The sequence below is a fragment of the Planococcus citri genome, chromosome 4 (genome assembly GCF_950023065.1).
Source record: "Planococcus citri chromosome 4, ihPlaCitr1.1, whole genome shotgun sequence".
NCBI classification, from domain to species: domain Eukaryota; kingdom Metazoa; phylum Arthropoda; class Insecta; order Hemiptera; family Pseudococcidae; genus Planococcus; species Planococcus citri.
Genome location: NC_088680.1, coordinates 68,732,418 through 68,747,020, shown reverse-complemented (window position 1 = coordinate 68,747,020; position 14,603 = coordinate 68,732,418).

Below are 14,603 nucleotides of genomic sequence, written 5' to 3'. Positions count from 1 at the left end.
TTTATTGAAAACTTTATGAAATTGTAGCGATGGGGAATTCGGGAAATTGATTTGAAATTTTGTAAATTTTAAAACAATGCAAACTATGAAAAACAACTAGAAATTTCTTAATTTAGAAGCAATACAAATTCTGAAATACCTATTGTAATTTGGAAAATATGAAAACACTGAAAAACAATTATTATTTTGAAGCAGTGAGAGTTTCAAAAATTCTCATCACTGTGACATGGTTGATTCACTTATGCACTACCTAGATGTATTAACGGTTATAGCTGTAGAAAAGGCAGCTACTCGTAGCTACGCACACTTTGCAGCTAAGCAACTAGTTTTTTGTTGAAAATGCCAAACATTTCTATTCTATTGTTCGATAAGGGTTGATACAAATCAGGGAAATACCGAACGTTTGGCAACTCTATGAGGCTTTACATTATTTATAAATTGGTCCATGAATAACGCGTATACTGGTTAGTGGTTTTTCTCTTTATGTTTTGTTTACAGAGGACTCCAATGTGTATCATCAGCAAATGTGCATTTAGCACCCCACAGAAAATTTCAGAAGATGAATTTTTAATAATTAAACAGATACTTCTTAAAACGATACAATTGAATTTAAAGATCAAATTCTGTAATAATAATTAGAATTTTACTTACAATAATAATTTCAAAAAAAAAATCTGGTCACATCGAATTTTTAATTTAAAAGCAATAGAGTGATAAGTTGGAAGACGCGAGATTTTTCACAATTTCAGTAAAAGAAACGGATTTCTAGTAATTTTTGGTGAACAAACAATGTGGAAATGAGCAAATTTTTTTGGATCACTTTACATATTATTTGCAAAAGAAAAAACCACAATGTCTTGCAATTTAGTGAGCGTTTTTGGCAATTTCGCTAAAATGCAGGAATTTTGTAATATAAATTGGCAAAATACACCCTTTGATAGTTTTTGCAAAAATGCAGGACTTCAATATTACCAAAAGTGGTTACTTGAAAACTAAAAAATAAAGTAAAACTTCTTGACGATTTTGCTAAAAATCAGGAATTTTTTACCATAAATGTGTAATTGGTAAAATGCAAGACGTTTTCAGTTTTTGCAAAAAAGCAGGACTTCAATGTTGACAAAAAAAAAAACGGTCTTTTTGTCAACTATTGGCAAAAAAGTGACGTGTTTTTGCAATTTTTTGACACTAATTTTCAATAATTAAACGAATAATTCTTTAAATAATATAAATTGAATTTAAAGATCAAACTCTTGAAAAATGAATTGAAAATTTACTTACTATAATTGAAAAAAAATCTCACTGGACAGTAAGTTTTGGTAGATAATTATGAAAATTTTAGCAAAAAGCGAGACTATTTGCCAACTACAAATAAGTAGTTATAGGCTAAAAAGAAGCTAAAAAGTGATTTGTGTCGAAAAAGTTAAGTAAAAAGCAGAACGTTTTAATCATTTTTGGCAAACAAGCTAAGCTTTTGGTTAGGTACCCTAATTTTGGGAACCGAGTACGAGCCCCATAATTTGGTAGATTTCTAAAACGTAATTGTTTACTCTTAACACGTATCATTATAAAATTTATTTCTACTCCTTATTTTAATGAACTAGCCAAGGTTAAAACAAAACACGAACAGTTACCAAACCTTTCAGCTTTACAATGATTTATGAACTGAAAAAGATGAGTTATTCATGTTGGTTTAAAACTCATTTTAATTAGCTTTTTTTTTGGCCTGAATGGTTGGTCTGGGACCGGCCCATTCAACAATTTTTGACGATTCCTAGCAAAAAATGAGATTTTTGAGTACCAACCTATTTAATTTGAGGCAGGGTTCCCCTACCATATAAGACTGAAAAGGCAGCATATCCAGTTGAAAAAGAATAACTGTATACCTGACCTTCCCATACTATTCATTGTTGGTATTCAAAAACCCTTTCTTGTTTTATTTTTTCAAGAAGCGAAGCTGAGATGTGGAAAAGTAGGTAGGATTTTTCAAAATTTTGAAACAAAAGTAACCAGTAGGTAATCAACTTTAGTAACCAAATGGTTGTCTGAGAACTGAAAAGTAACGGAGTAGGTGCCCCATTGTAATTTGGTACACTATCTAAAACATGGTTTTCTACTATTAATAATCATGCTTAATTATAAATTATAAAACTTATTTCGATTTATTTTAAGGAGCTAACAACTATAAGGGTGAAAAACAAAAAACGATACAAAACAAAAACAGTACCTACCTAACCCTTAGAACATATAGTAGGTATTCATACAGTATAACAGAAAATTTTAGAAGACAAATTTTTAATAATTGAACAAATCATTCTTAAAACAATACAAATTGAATTTAAAGATCAAATTAGTGAATATTAATCAGAATTCTACTTACAATATTCATTTCAAAAAAAAATCTGGTGATACTTATTGAATTTTTAATTTGAAAGCAAAAAATTGATGGATGGAAGACGCGAAATTTTTCACAATTTCAGTAAAAGAAACGGATTACCTACTAGTAATTTTTGGTGGAAAAAACAATAATGACATATGGTGTATGAGTATATTATTCACCTACGTACCTATAATGCGCAAATTTTTTTGAATTACCTTACATTTTTACAATAGAAAAAACCATAATTCTTGATGACATTACATATTTTTTCTGTTAGTTGAAGTAAAACTTCTTGGCAATTTTGCTATAAAGCAGGAATTTCTTACTACAAATTGGCAAAACGCAAGACTTGACAGTTTTTTCAAGAAAGCAGGACTTCAATACTAGCAAAAGTGCAGCTTACCTGAAAATTAAAAAGTAACAGAGTGGGTACGAGTCCCATATAATTTGGTAGATTTCTAAAATGTAATTGTTAACTTTTAATACTTAATACCCAATCTTATAAACCTTATTTCTATTTCTTATGTGAGTTTTCAACATGTGTCAAGTTGTAACATCACTGTCCCTACCTAACCCTTTTAGCTTTACAATAAGCAACCGGACAGTGTTTTCAAAGGTGTTTGTTCAGAACAACCAATTGATAATTTCGAAAAATCGCTACGTAATCGGCTAGATAAAGGCATTAACCTCATACTAAAACAAACTCTATAGAAATCCGTTTAAAATTGGCGGAGTAATTACTTAGATAGGTACATAAGTTGAACATTCGTCCCTAAGCGAACCTTCTGATAATGTGTGGAGAAAAATACCCATAAAACACATCCTAATTAGCTATTTTTGATCGGAATGGTTGATATGACACTGGACCCAAATTTGCAGGTGCATTTAACACTCCACAGCAAATTTCAAAAGGCAAATTTTCAATTTTACTTAAACGAATAATTCTTGAATTTAAAGATCAAATTTTTGAGAAAGAAATTGAAAAATTACTTACTATAATAATTGAAAAAACATTCTCACTAGTTGTTACAGCTGTGTACTGTGCTACCTACTTAACTGCTTCTAGAAAAGATAAACAATTGTATGTCCCTTCGTGTATCCGGCATACATACATTTTGCACATCAAATTGGTATCTAAATTCACCAAAAAGCAATAATATTTGACTATCTATAAATTGGATAAATGCAAGACTTCGACATTTTCCAAAAAGCATGACTTCTTGGGAATTATTGGCAAATAACATCGGTCTTTTGTAATTTTTTGAGGAAAAAGGTGAGACTTTTGTAGCAATTTTGCTACAAAGCGAGAATTTGTTGTTTAAAATAAAGATTTATAATTTTAATAAAAAGCGAGACTATTTAGCAGGTACTTACATATTGGCTAAAAAAAAAGCTAAAAAATTTTCTTTCCTCCAAAAAACGTTTTTAAAACGCGGAATGTTTTACTTAATTTTTGGCAAAAAAGCTAAACTTTTGGTTACCCAATTTTTGGGAACCGAGTATACCAGTTCCATAATTAGGTATAAGTAGATGTCTAAAATGCGATTTTTTACTTTTAATACGAATCATTCTTAAAACTTATTTCAATTTCTTATTTCAATGAGCTTACTAAGGTTAAAACGAAACAAAAACAGTTACTTACTAATCCCGTTCAGCTTTACTTAAACCAATTTCCGACTGCACAACTTATTACATCGAATTAAAACGATTCTCAATCTTATCCAGGAAATATACAACGATTCGTATTCATCGACTTATAATAATTTTACTTAATTTCACTCCGTTTTGTTTTCTCGATCTTTTCTGCCATGAATTCCGTCTTGTATTTCTTGGAATGTTTTGTGATGTGTGTCGGGTAATTGGTAAGTATCGCACAAAGAGCCCAGTAAATAAACAACATATTCCGAAACCCCAAAATGCTGGATTTTATCATAGTCACCTACCCAGTTGTGTACAGTTGTGTAAAACGAGGTGGTGTTATCTTTGGAAATATGTGGCCCCCACCCACAACCTCCTCCATATATTTTTTTTTTCAGGAAATCAATTTTTTTTAATACCTATATATACTTACTCAGGTAAATAGTTTGGTAAAGCACACATTAATCACTGTTGATATTCAAAGACACTTTTAGCTTTTTTTTTTAAAGAAGCGAAGCCGAAATGTGGAAAAATAGGATTTTTGAAAATTTGAAAAAAACGTAATTATTTTTAATTGCATTTGAAGATTACATTTTTGAAACAAAAATTAAAATTTTACTTACTATAATAATTATTTTTATCGTATACTTTGACTCACTGAGCGTATATTGATGTCGATGTATTAAAAAATATGTCAAAAAGAATGTTATTTTATGCGTAAACATAACGCTGAAAAGGCAGCGTAGCCAGTTAGCCTCTCAAGTATAATTTGGTAGATTTTCAAAATGCAATTTTTTACTTTCAATACACATCATTATAAAACTTATTTCTATTTCTTATTTTGGTTTTTAACATGTGTCAAAGTAGTAACATATCTGTCCCTACCTAACCCTTTTAGCTTTACAATAAGCAGCCTAACTGTGTTTTTAACGTTTTTTTATTTTTTTTTTATTTCTTTTCTTTCAGAAAAATAATTTAGAATTTAGAAAAATTGCTATATGTACCTGGCTAGATAAAGACATGAACATAATTTATTATGACAAACTCCATTGAAATCCGTTTAAAATTGGCGGAGTACTTACATAATTAGGTGCATAAGTGGAACATTTTTCCTTAACCGAAACTACTTTATGATAATGTGTGGTTAAGAATGCCCTCAAAACAGGTCATAATTAGGTGTGTTTGGTCGGAATGGTTGGTCCGTGACTGGACCTCAATTCGTATCATCAACAAAGGTGGATTTAGCAACCCACAGGAAATTTAAAAAAATAATATTTGTAATAATTTAAACGAATAATTCTTAAAACAATATAAATTGAATTTTAAAGATTAAATTTTTGAGAAAGAAATTAAAAATTTACTTACTACATACGTAAACGTATAATAATTGAAAAAAAAATCATCACCAATTGCATATTGGTTTTGATGTCTTTGCCCATCAAACAAATTCTCACTGGAATCATTTTTGGTAGGAGGTATAAAAATCCAGCTTTTTTGCCTGAAAAAATGTGAATGACCAACCAATGTTTCCCATTTTAAACAAAGATTGCGAAAAGGAATAATTTTTTCAAAACCAATTGCCAAAAATTTGTGTTTTTCCTCAAAAATAGTAAGTTTTGCTTTTTGCTTATAATTGCGAAATTTCTCCTTCGGGAATAGTGGGCAAAAATATCAGGCTTTTGGAATTTTTTGGAGAAAAAGATAAAACTTTATGGCAATTTTTCAACAATACGAGATTTTTTTGTTTATAAAAAGACTGAAAATTTGAGCAAAAAGCAAGACTATTTGGCAACTATTGGCAAAAAATGAAATGTTTTTCCAACTTTTGCTGAAAAAGCAATGACTTTTCTTATTATTTTTTTGTTTTATTTTTTTTGCAACTTTTGACAATTCCTGGCAAAAAAAAATTTGAGTACCTACGTATTTGATTTAAGGCAGGGCTCCCTAACCATAACACTGAAACAGCGGTACATCCAGTTGGAAAAGAATAAGTGTATACTTAACATATTATGCCACTTAATCGGCTAGATAAATGCATTAAGATCATGTTAAAACAAACTCCATTGAAATCCGTTTAAAATTGGCGGAGTAATTAGATCCATAAGTTGAGCATTTATCCAAAACTGAAACTAAGTACTGACTACGCGAATGGTGAAGACTGAAGAGTACCCTAAAAACATGTCCTAATTATATATTTTCTTTAACTACACTACAATTTGTATCATCAACAAAGGTGCACTCCACAACCTGCAGGAAATTTCAAAAGACAAATTATTATTGAATTCAAAAATCAAATTCTTGAAAAAGAAATTGAAATTTACTCACCTACTATAATTGAAAAAAAAAATCTCGCTTAATAATCTCGACAATTAAGTACATATATTAATAGTGCAGGAGATATAAGCCAAAAATTAGCCGAACCGGAAAAAATTGTTACAGAAGGTTTTTTTGGCTCAATGTATTATATAAGGTGTCCTAAAAAACATATCCAAAATCCGCTAAAATCCGCGCATGCCTTCACCCCTTTTTTGAAGCTTTTGGGGACGCCCCACCCCCCAAAATGAGTTGTGGTAAAAATTGCAAACGAGGTGTCAAAAAGCATTAGAATTTCACGCTGAACACGAATATTCTACTTATTTTTCCATATTTCGACTTTTAGTTTGAGTTTAGAGGGTCAAAAGTTATAAAAATGTCATTTTTTGAAATTTTGCCCAAAATTTAACGATTTTAACGGAATTTCAGGGACAAAACGGCTTTAAATGGTCAACTTGAACGGAAAAATGTTTTATAGAAGTTAGTGGGAGAAGATAAAAGGATACTTGTGTCATATTCATGGTCAATTGATGATCCAGAGCCCTAAATCAAGTGTCAGAAATCGGATAAAATGCGACATTTACTCTCGTTTTTTTTTTTGCTCTACCCAATTAGCATCACAACCCGCTCTAATTGTCAAAAAATTCCTATAGGTATTTAGATTTATTGTGAAATTGACCCCGCCATCCCCACCTCTGTGGTAAAATCACTCTAAATGAAGTGCCTTACTATTAAATATAAAAATATAATGAAATTATGAGTCTCCATTATACCACTCCTTCTCTTTATATCAAACTTTTTAGGTATGTACTTATTCATACTTCATGTGATAGAAAGTGGATTGCAGCATCCATCAATTTGACCATGCGCCTAACTACATATATTAGGATTTTAAAATCTTATTGTGTAGTTATATGAATCATCTCTTCACTTCCTTTTGCCACCTTTTCCACAAAATTGTTTACCTATGCACATGTAATTTGCTTTGTAATAATTACCCAAACCAGAGTTTAGTGATGTTGTCAGAAAATTAATATCTAGGTAAGCCTATTATTATTGGAAGTGTTGTTGGCGAATAGTGAATCCCAATTTTTGAAGTAGGTAATGATGCATTAGGGGAAAATATTCCAGTGAATGTTTTTATTATGATCGTCTGTGCAAAAAAATGAAACAAAAATTTTTTTTGAAAATTCTCAATTGATAGCCTATAACGATTCCCTGTTCAATATTTTTGATGTAGGCCTATTTCGAATTTGGTTTCCATTTCTTATCATTCATAGGTTTAAACAAAGGAAAACCGGGCAAGTTGAGTAAATATTTTCATCTCATTTTCAACAAAATTCCCGATTTTCTCGTTATAAAATTTCATTAAAAAATATACTAAGCCATCCCTTTTACAATTATTCGAAGTCATCAAAAATTGTTCCATTAAGGCTAGGTTGGAAAATTTCTAGTTCCATAAAAGTAAACAAATTTGTCCAATATTTTCCCAGCCACAACAGTACCTTTGAATCCTTTTCTTCTTCAATTTTTTGGTGATTAACACAGACTACAACATACGAGTACCTACGCTGCACCATAAGTTGAGACAGTAAGAGCAGGTTTTGCCCACTTTGAGTATTTGCTCAAGGTTTATGGTGTTTGGAGCATACACAGAGATGGGGATGGCGGGGTCAATTTCACAATAAATCTAAATACCTATAGGGATTTTTTGACAATTAGAGCAGGTTGTGATGCTAATTGGGTAGAGCAAAAAAAAAAAAAACGAGAGTAAATGTCGCATTTTATCCGATTTCTGACACTTGATTTAGGGCTCTGGATCATCAATTGACCATGAATATGACACAAGTATCCTTTTATCTTCTCCCACTAACTTCTATAAAACATTTTTCCGTTCAAGTTGACCATTTAAAGCCGTTTTGTCCCTGAAATTCCGTTAAAATCGTTAAATTTTGGGCAAAATTTCAAAAAATGACATTTTTATAACGTTTGACCCTCTAAACTCAAACTAAAAGTCGAAATATGGAAAAATAAGTAGAATATTCGTGTTCAGCGTGAAATTCTAATGCTTTTTGACACCTCGTTTGCAATTTTTACCACAACTCATTTTAGGGGGTGGGGCGTCCCCAAAAGCTTCAAAAAAGGGGTGAAGGCATGCGCGGATTTTAGCGGATTTTGGATATGTTTTTTAGGACACCTTATATAATACATTGAGCCAAAAAAACCTTCTGTAACAATTTTTTCCGGTTCGGCTAATTTTTGGCTTATATCTCCTGCACTATAATTATTTTGTGAATTCTACGTTTGCAAAAATACATACAGGACTTTTGGAATTTTTTGCAGAAAAAGGTGAGACTTTATAGCTATTTTGCAACAAAGCGAGATTTTTTGTAAAAAACAAAAGACTGAAAATTTTAGCCAAAAGGGAGACTATTTGGCAACTATGAGAGAGTGATATATGCCTTAATCGTATAAGCGATTCGTAATGTAATCCCTCTTTAAAGATGTACAAGATTTATGTACATCTAGGCGTGGGTGATTTATGTGTACTGGAAGTACTGAGAACGTGGGAACTATAAATACCCTCCCTTATAGCAGCAAGCTAGGTACCATCTTGGTACTCGCTGCGAGCTCTCAACTTCACTTAGCATCGATATCTCGAGCTTGTCGGAGCTAATGTCAAACTTACGTGTATTTTCTCAATTAAATAGGCAGAAGAGTTCTAACCTCTTCCCCAAATTCCTAGTTTTTGCCCACTACTATGTGGATAATTTGTATTAAAATAATGTGTTATTGACAAATTTAATCAATCGCGCTACATTCAAGATATTATTCGATCCTGCCGGCCATCGTATAACCCAAGTCTGTCGCCGATCTTAGCATGAGTAGATCACAGGAGAGGCAGAAAATGTGAACAGTGTGGGTAAGTGATGAAATGGCACATACCTGAGTCGAAAGGCTCAACGGATAATTAATTGCAATTTCATCGTAGTTAATTGTGAACATCTACCTGAAACATGAGCCCTAATAGCCCATGTTGAAGATAGGTGTCTAAACTAGGGAATTTAATTACATCGATTTAAACATAACAGGCCCTTAAATATCATTTTAATTAATGCTTGATTCATTAACGCGCGTCGTCTAGTTGGAGGTGTCTCCTTCTAAATTATAAAATATCTGCAAGTATTTTATATTTATTCACCTTGTTTGTATTTTTACGACAAATAAATAATATTGACATGTCTATGGAGATATCTATTTATTTGAGTCTAAACCACAAATAGCAAATTTTATGTGCATAGAGTGATCTGGTTTTATTATAAAGGCTCTCCGACTAAACCTTTTAACAGGTAGGTAAATCTCACTCTCTAGGGAATGAAAATTATCTTAACCACCTTAGGCAAAAATTATAATAATACCCATCCTTCTTAACTATAATAGATTTCACTCTATCATAGTTACACACGATTTCACTCTATCAACTACAAATAGTTATAGGCTAAAAAGAACCTAAAAAATGATTTGTGTCGAAAAAGTTGAGTAAAAAACAGGACGTTTTAATCATTTTTGGCAAACAAGCTAAGCTTTCGCTTAGGTACCCTAATTTTGGGAACCGAGTACGAGCCCCATAATTTGGTAGATTTCTAAAATACATATAATTGTTTACTTTTAATACATATCATTATAAAACTTATTTCTACTTCTTATTTTAATGAACTAAGAACTAGCCAAGGTTAAAACAAAACACAAACAGTTACAAAACCTTCCATGAGCTGAAAAAAATAAGTTAGGTATTCATTTGCGTTGAATAAAACTCATTTTAATTAGCTTTTTTTGGCCTGAATGGTTGGTCTGGGACCGGATGCTCATTTAGCAATTTTTGACGATTCCTAGCAAAAAAAAAAAAAGAGATTATTGAGTACCAACCTATTTAATTTGAGGCAGGGTTCCCCTACCATATAAGACTGAAAAGGCAGCATATCCAGTTGAAAAAGAATAACTGTATACCTGACCTTTGCATAGTATTATTCACTGTTGGTATTCAAAAACACCTTTTTTTTTCAAGAAGCGAAGCTGAGATGCGGAAAAATAGGATTTTTCAAAATTTTGAAACAAAAGTAACCAGTAACCAACTTTAGTAACCAAAATACCTATTAAAAAAGTGGTAGTCTGAGAACTGAAAAGTAGCGGAGTAGGGGTCCCATATAATTTAGTACAATATCTAAAACATGATTTTCTACTTTCAATAATCATACTTACTTACCTATAATTATAAATTATAAAACTTATTTCGATTCATTTTAAGGAGCTAGCAACTATAAGGTTAAAAAAAAAACGAAACAAAACAAAAATAATACTGCATTTTTGGTAAAAATAAAGTAAAAACTGATGCTAAAGGTGAAAAGGCCTGAAAATTTAAAAAGTTGACTTTGACTCTGCCAAAGTGCCGCTTTCTAGTCACATACGCAAAGTATCTGAAAAAGTGATCATTTTCTTGGCCTTCTTCCCTCTAAAAAATGGATAAAAAAGGAGAATAAATTCGTTTCAAATGAATCAAACTTGAAAATAGTGTAATAAGTATACCACGGTAGCTTCAATGCCATTCTTTCTGTTAAAGATAGTTTAGAAACACTTCGTTGTTTGGCTGTTCGAAGGAGAATTCTCCATAAAGCGGGAATTTCTTACTACAAGACTTTGATAGTTTTTGCAAAAAAGCAGGACTTCAATATTAGCAAAAGTGCAGCTTACCTGAGAGCTAAAAAGTAACAGAGTAGGTACGAGCCCCATATAATTTGGTAGATTTCTAAAATGTACCTAATTGTTTACTTCCAATACTTACCGAATCTTATAAACCTTATTTCTATTTCTTATGTGGGTTTTCAACATGTGTCAATAAGTTGTAACATCTGCCTCTACCTAACCCTTCTAGCTTTACAATAAGCAACCAGAACAACCTGACAGTGTTTTCAAAGGTGTTTGTTCAGAAAAACCACTAGATAATTTTGAAAAATCGCTACGTAATCGTCAAGATAAAATGCATTAACGTCATATTAAGACAAGCTCCATAGAAATCCGTTTAAAATTGGCGGAGTAATTACTTAGATGCATATGTACGTTGAACATTCGTCCCTAATCGAAACTTCTGATAATAAGTGGATAAAAATACCCATAAAACACATCCTAATTAGCTATTAGGTATTTTTGATCGGAATGGTTGATCCGTGACTGAACCCAAATGCAGGTGCATTTAGCACGTCACAGCAAATTTCAAAAGGCAAATATTTAATAATTACTTGAACAAATAATTCTTAAAACAATATAAATTGATTTAAAGATCAAATTCTTGAATAATAATTAGAATTTTACTTACAATAATAATTTTTTTTTTTAAATTCTGGTGATATCGAATTTCTAATTTAAAAGCAACAGAGTGATAGATGAAAGACGCGAGATTTTTCACAATTTCAGTAAAAGAAACGGATTTCTAGTAATTTTTTGTGAAAAAACGATATTTATGTATTTAGTACTTATTTGGAGAATCTTGGAAATGAGCAAAATTTTTTGGATTAACTAACATTTTTACAATAATTTAAAAAACCGCAATTCTTGGCATTTGTTGCTGATTCTCAGCAATTTTGCTATGAAGCAGTAATTTCTTACTACAAATTGGCAAAATGCAAGACTTTGACAGTTTTTGCAAAAAAGCAGCACTTACTTATTAGCAAAAGTGCAGCTTACCTGAAAATTAAAAATTATAACAGAGGGTATACGAGCCCCATATAATTTGGTAGATTTCTAAAATGTAATTGTTAACTTTTAATACTTACCCATTACCCAATCTTATAAACCTTATTTCTATTTCTTATTTGGGTTTTTAACATGTGTCAAGTCACGTTGTAACATCTGCCCCTACCTAACCCTTTTAGCTTTACAATAAGCAACCGGACAGTGTTTTCAAAGGTGTTTGTTCAGAAAAACCAATTGATAATTTCGAAAAATCGCTAGATAAAGGCATTAACGTCATATTAAGACAAGCTCCATAGAAATCCGTTTAAAATTGGCGGAGTACATATAATTAGGTACATAAGTGGAACATTTGTCTCTATCCGAAACTTCTGATAATAAGTGGAGAAAAATACCCATAAAACACATCCTACCTAATTAGCTATTTTTGATCGGAATGGTTGATCCGTGACTGGACCCAAATTTGCAGGTGCATTTAGCACCCCACAGGAATTTCAAAAGGCAAATATTTAATAATTACTTGAACGAATAATTCTTGAATTCGAAGATCAAATTTTTTAGAAAGAAAATTGAAAAATTACTTACTGGGTACTTCTCAAAAAAAAGTATATATTTTCCAGAAAATTTTAAAATACGAATAATTTTGGAATTTTGTAATATTGTATCAGACACTTATTTCTATTTCTTATTTTAATGAGCTAACTAAAGTTAAAACGAAACAAAAACAGTTACTAATCCCGTTCAGCTTTGCATGATTTAAAAACTGGAAAAAATGATATGAGTAAGGCATTCGTTCTGTTTAATAATAATAATGATAAACATTTTTAAAGTTAGCTTTTTTGGCCTGAATGGTTAGTGTGGAACCGGATCTCTATTTAGCAATTTTTGACAATTCGTGACAAAAAAAAAAGAGATTTTTGAGTACCTAGGTAGAGGTACCTATTTAATTCAAGTCAGGATTCCCCAACCATAACACTGAAAAGACGGCATAATTATCAAGTTGAAAATAAATAAGTGTATATATGTATGTACCTTCGCATATTATTCACTGTTCATATTCAAAAACATTTTCTTGTTTTTTCTTTTTTTCAAGAAGCGAGGATTTTTGAAAATTTGAAACAAAAGTAATCAACTTTAGTAACCAAAATTTTAAAGAAGTGGATGCCTGAGGTCTGAGAACTGAAAAGTAACGGAGTAGAAGCCCCGTACAACTTGGTAGAATATCTAAGACTCAACTTTTTACTTTTACTAATCTTCATTATAATAATTATAAGACTTTTTTCAACTTCTTATTTTAATGATCTAACTAAGGTTTTGAAAAAATCACCATAACAAAACCATACAAAACAGAAACAGTACCTAACCTTTAGCTTTAGGCTACATGATTCATAAAATTCAGTCGTTGTAAGCACTGTAGTGTACTGTACACTAGTTCATCTGCAGTTTATAATGTACACTACATAATGTGTATCATGAGCAAAGGAGCGTTTAGCACCCGACAGAAAATTACAGAAGACAAATTTTTAATAATTACTTAAAACAGTTTCTTACAACAATATAAATTGAACTTTTGCCCAATAAATACGCAAGTGGGTGGATCTAAACATTATCAAATAAGTAATTTATTTTTCAACTGACACACTTGAAATTTCACGATAGTGGGCTAAAAACAGCTCAGAAGGTTCTCAGTAGGCAGTAGGCACCCATCTAATCAAAGTTATAATTACCAAACCGGATTCTTGGTCCTTCCGAAGTTTTTTGAAATTCTTAGATAATAACAAACTAGGGCTGGAGGCTGCAGAACTGCCCAAAAGTTGGTTAATTTTGAGTTGACACTTGACAGGGTTGGAGTGAAGTACTCGTATAAGTATTCGAATTGGTTCGTTTTTTTGGTTTCTTTATTTTCAATCTTTGGCAATTTTGCTAAAAATCAGGAATTTTGTACTGCAATGTAAATTGACAAAATGCAAGACTTCGGCCCTTTTTGAAAAAAAAACAAGACTTTTGAGAGCTGTTGGCAGAAATCGCGGACTTTTGAATAATTTTAGGGGGAAAAGGTGAGACTTTGTAGCAATTTGGAGAATTTTAACAAACAACAAGACTAGGTAATTATGGCACGTATTTGACAATTATTGTCCAAGAAGTGGTTTTTATCAAAAAAAAAGTTTAGCAAAAAACAGGATGTGTTAGGCAAAAAAGCTGAACCTTGGAGTTCTGAATTTTTATGGTGGGGTGTAGGTAGGGGGTCGAAGGAGTGTGATTTCTTGCTGTTTTTTGTTTTTTTTTTTTTTACAAGAAGCAAGACTCAGACTCACCATTTTAGCAAGAAGCAGGAGTTTTTGACAATTACTTACATATTATGGTATTGACAAAAAGTGATAAGTAAGTATGTTTTCGCAATTTTTGTTGAAAAAGCTATACTTTCTTCTACATTCAGCAATCTTTGACAATTTCTGGCAAAAAACGTGATTTTTGATTATTTATTCTAAGGCGGGAGGCTTTGTAAACATAACGCTGAAAAGTCAGCATA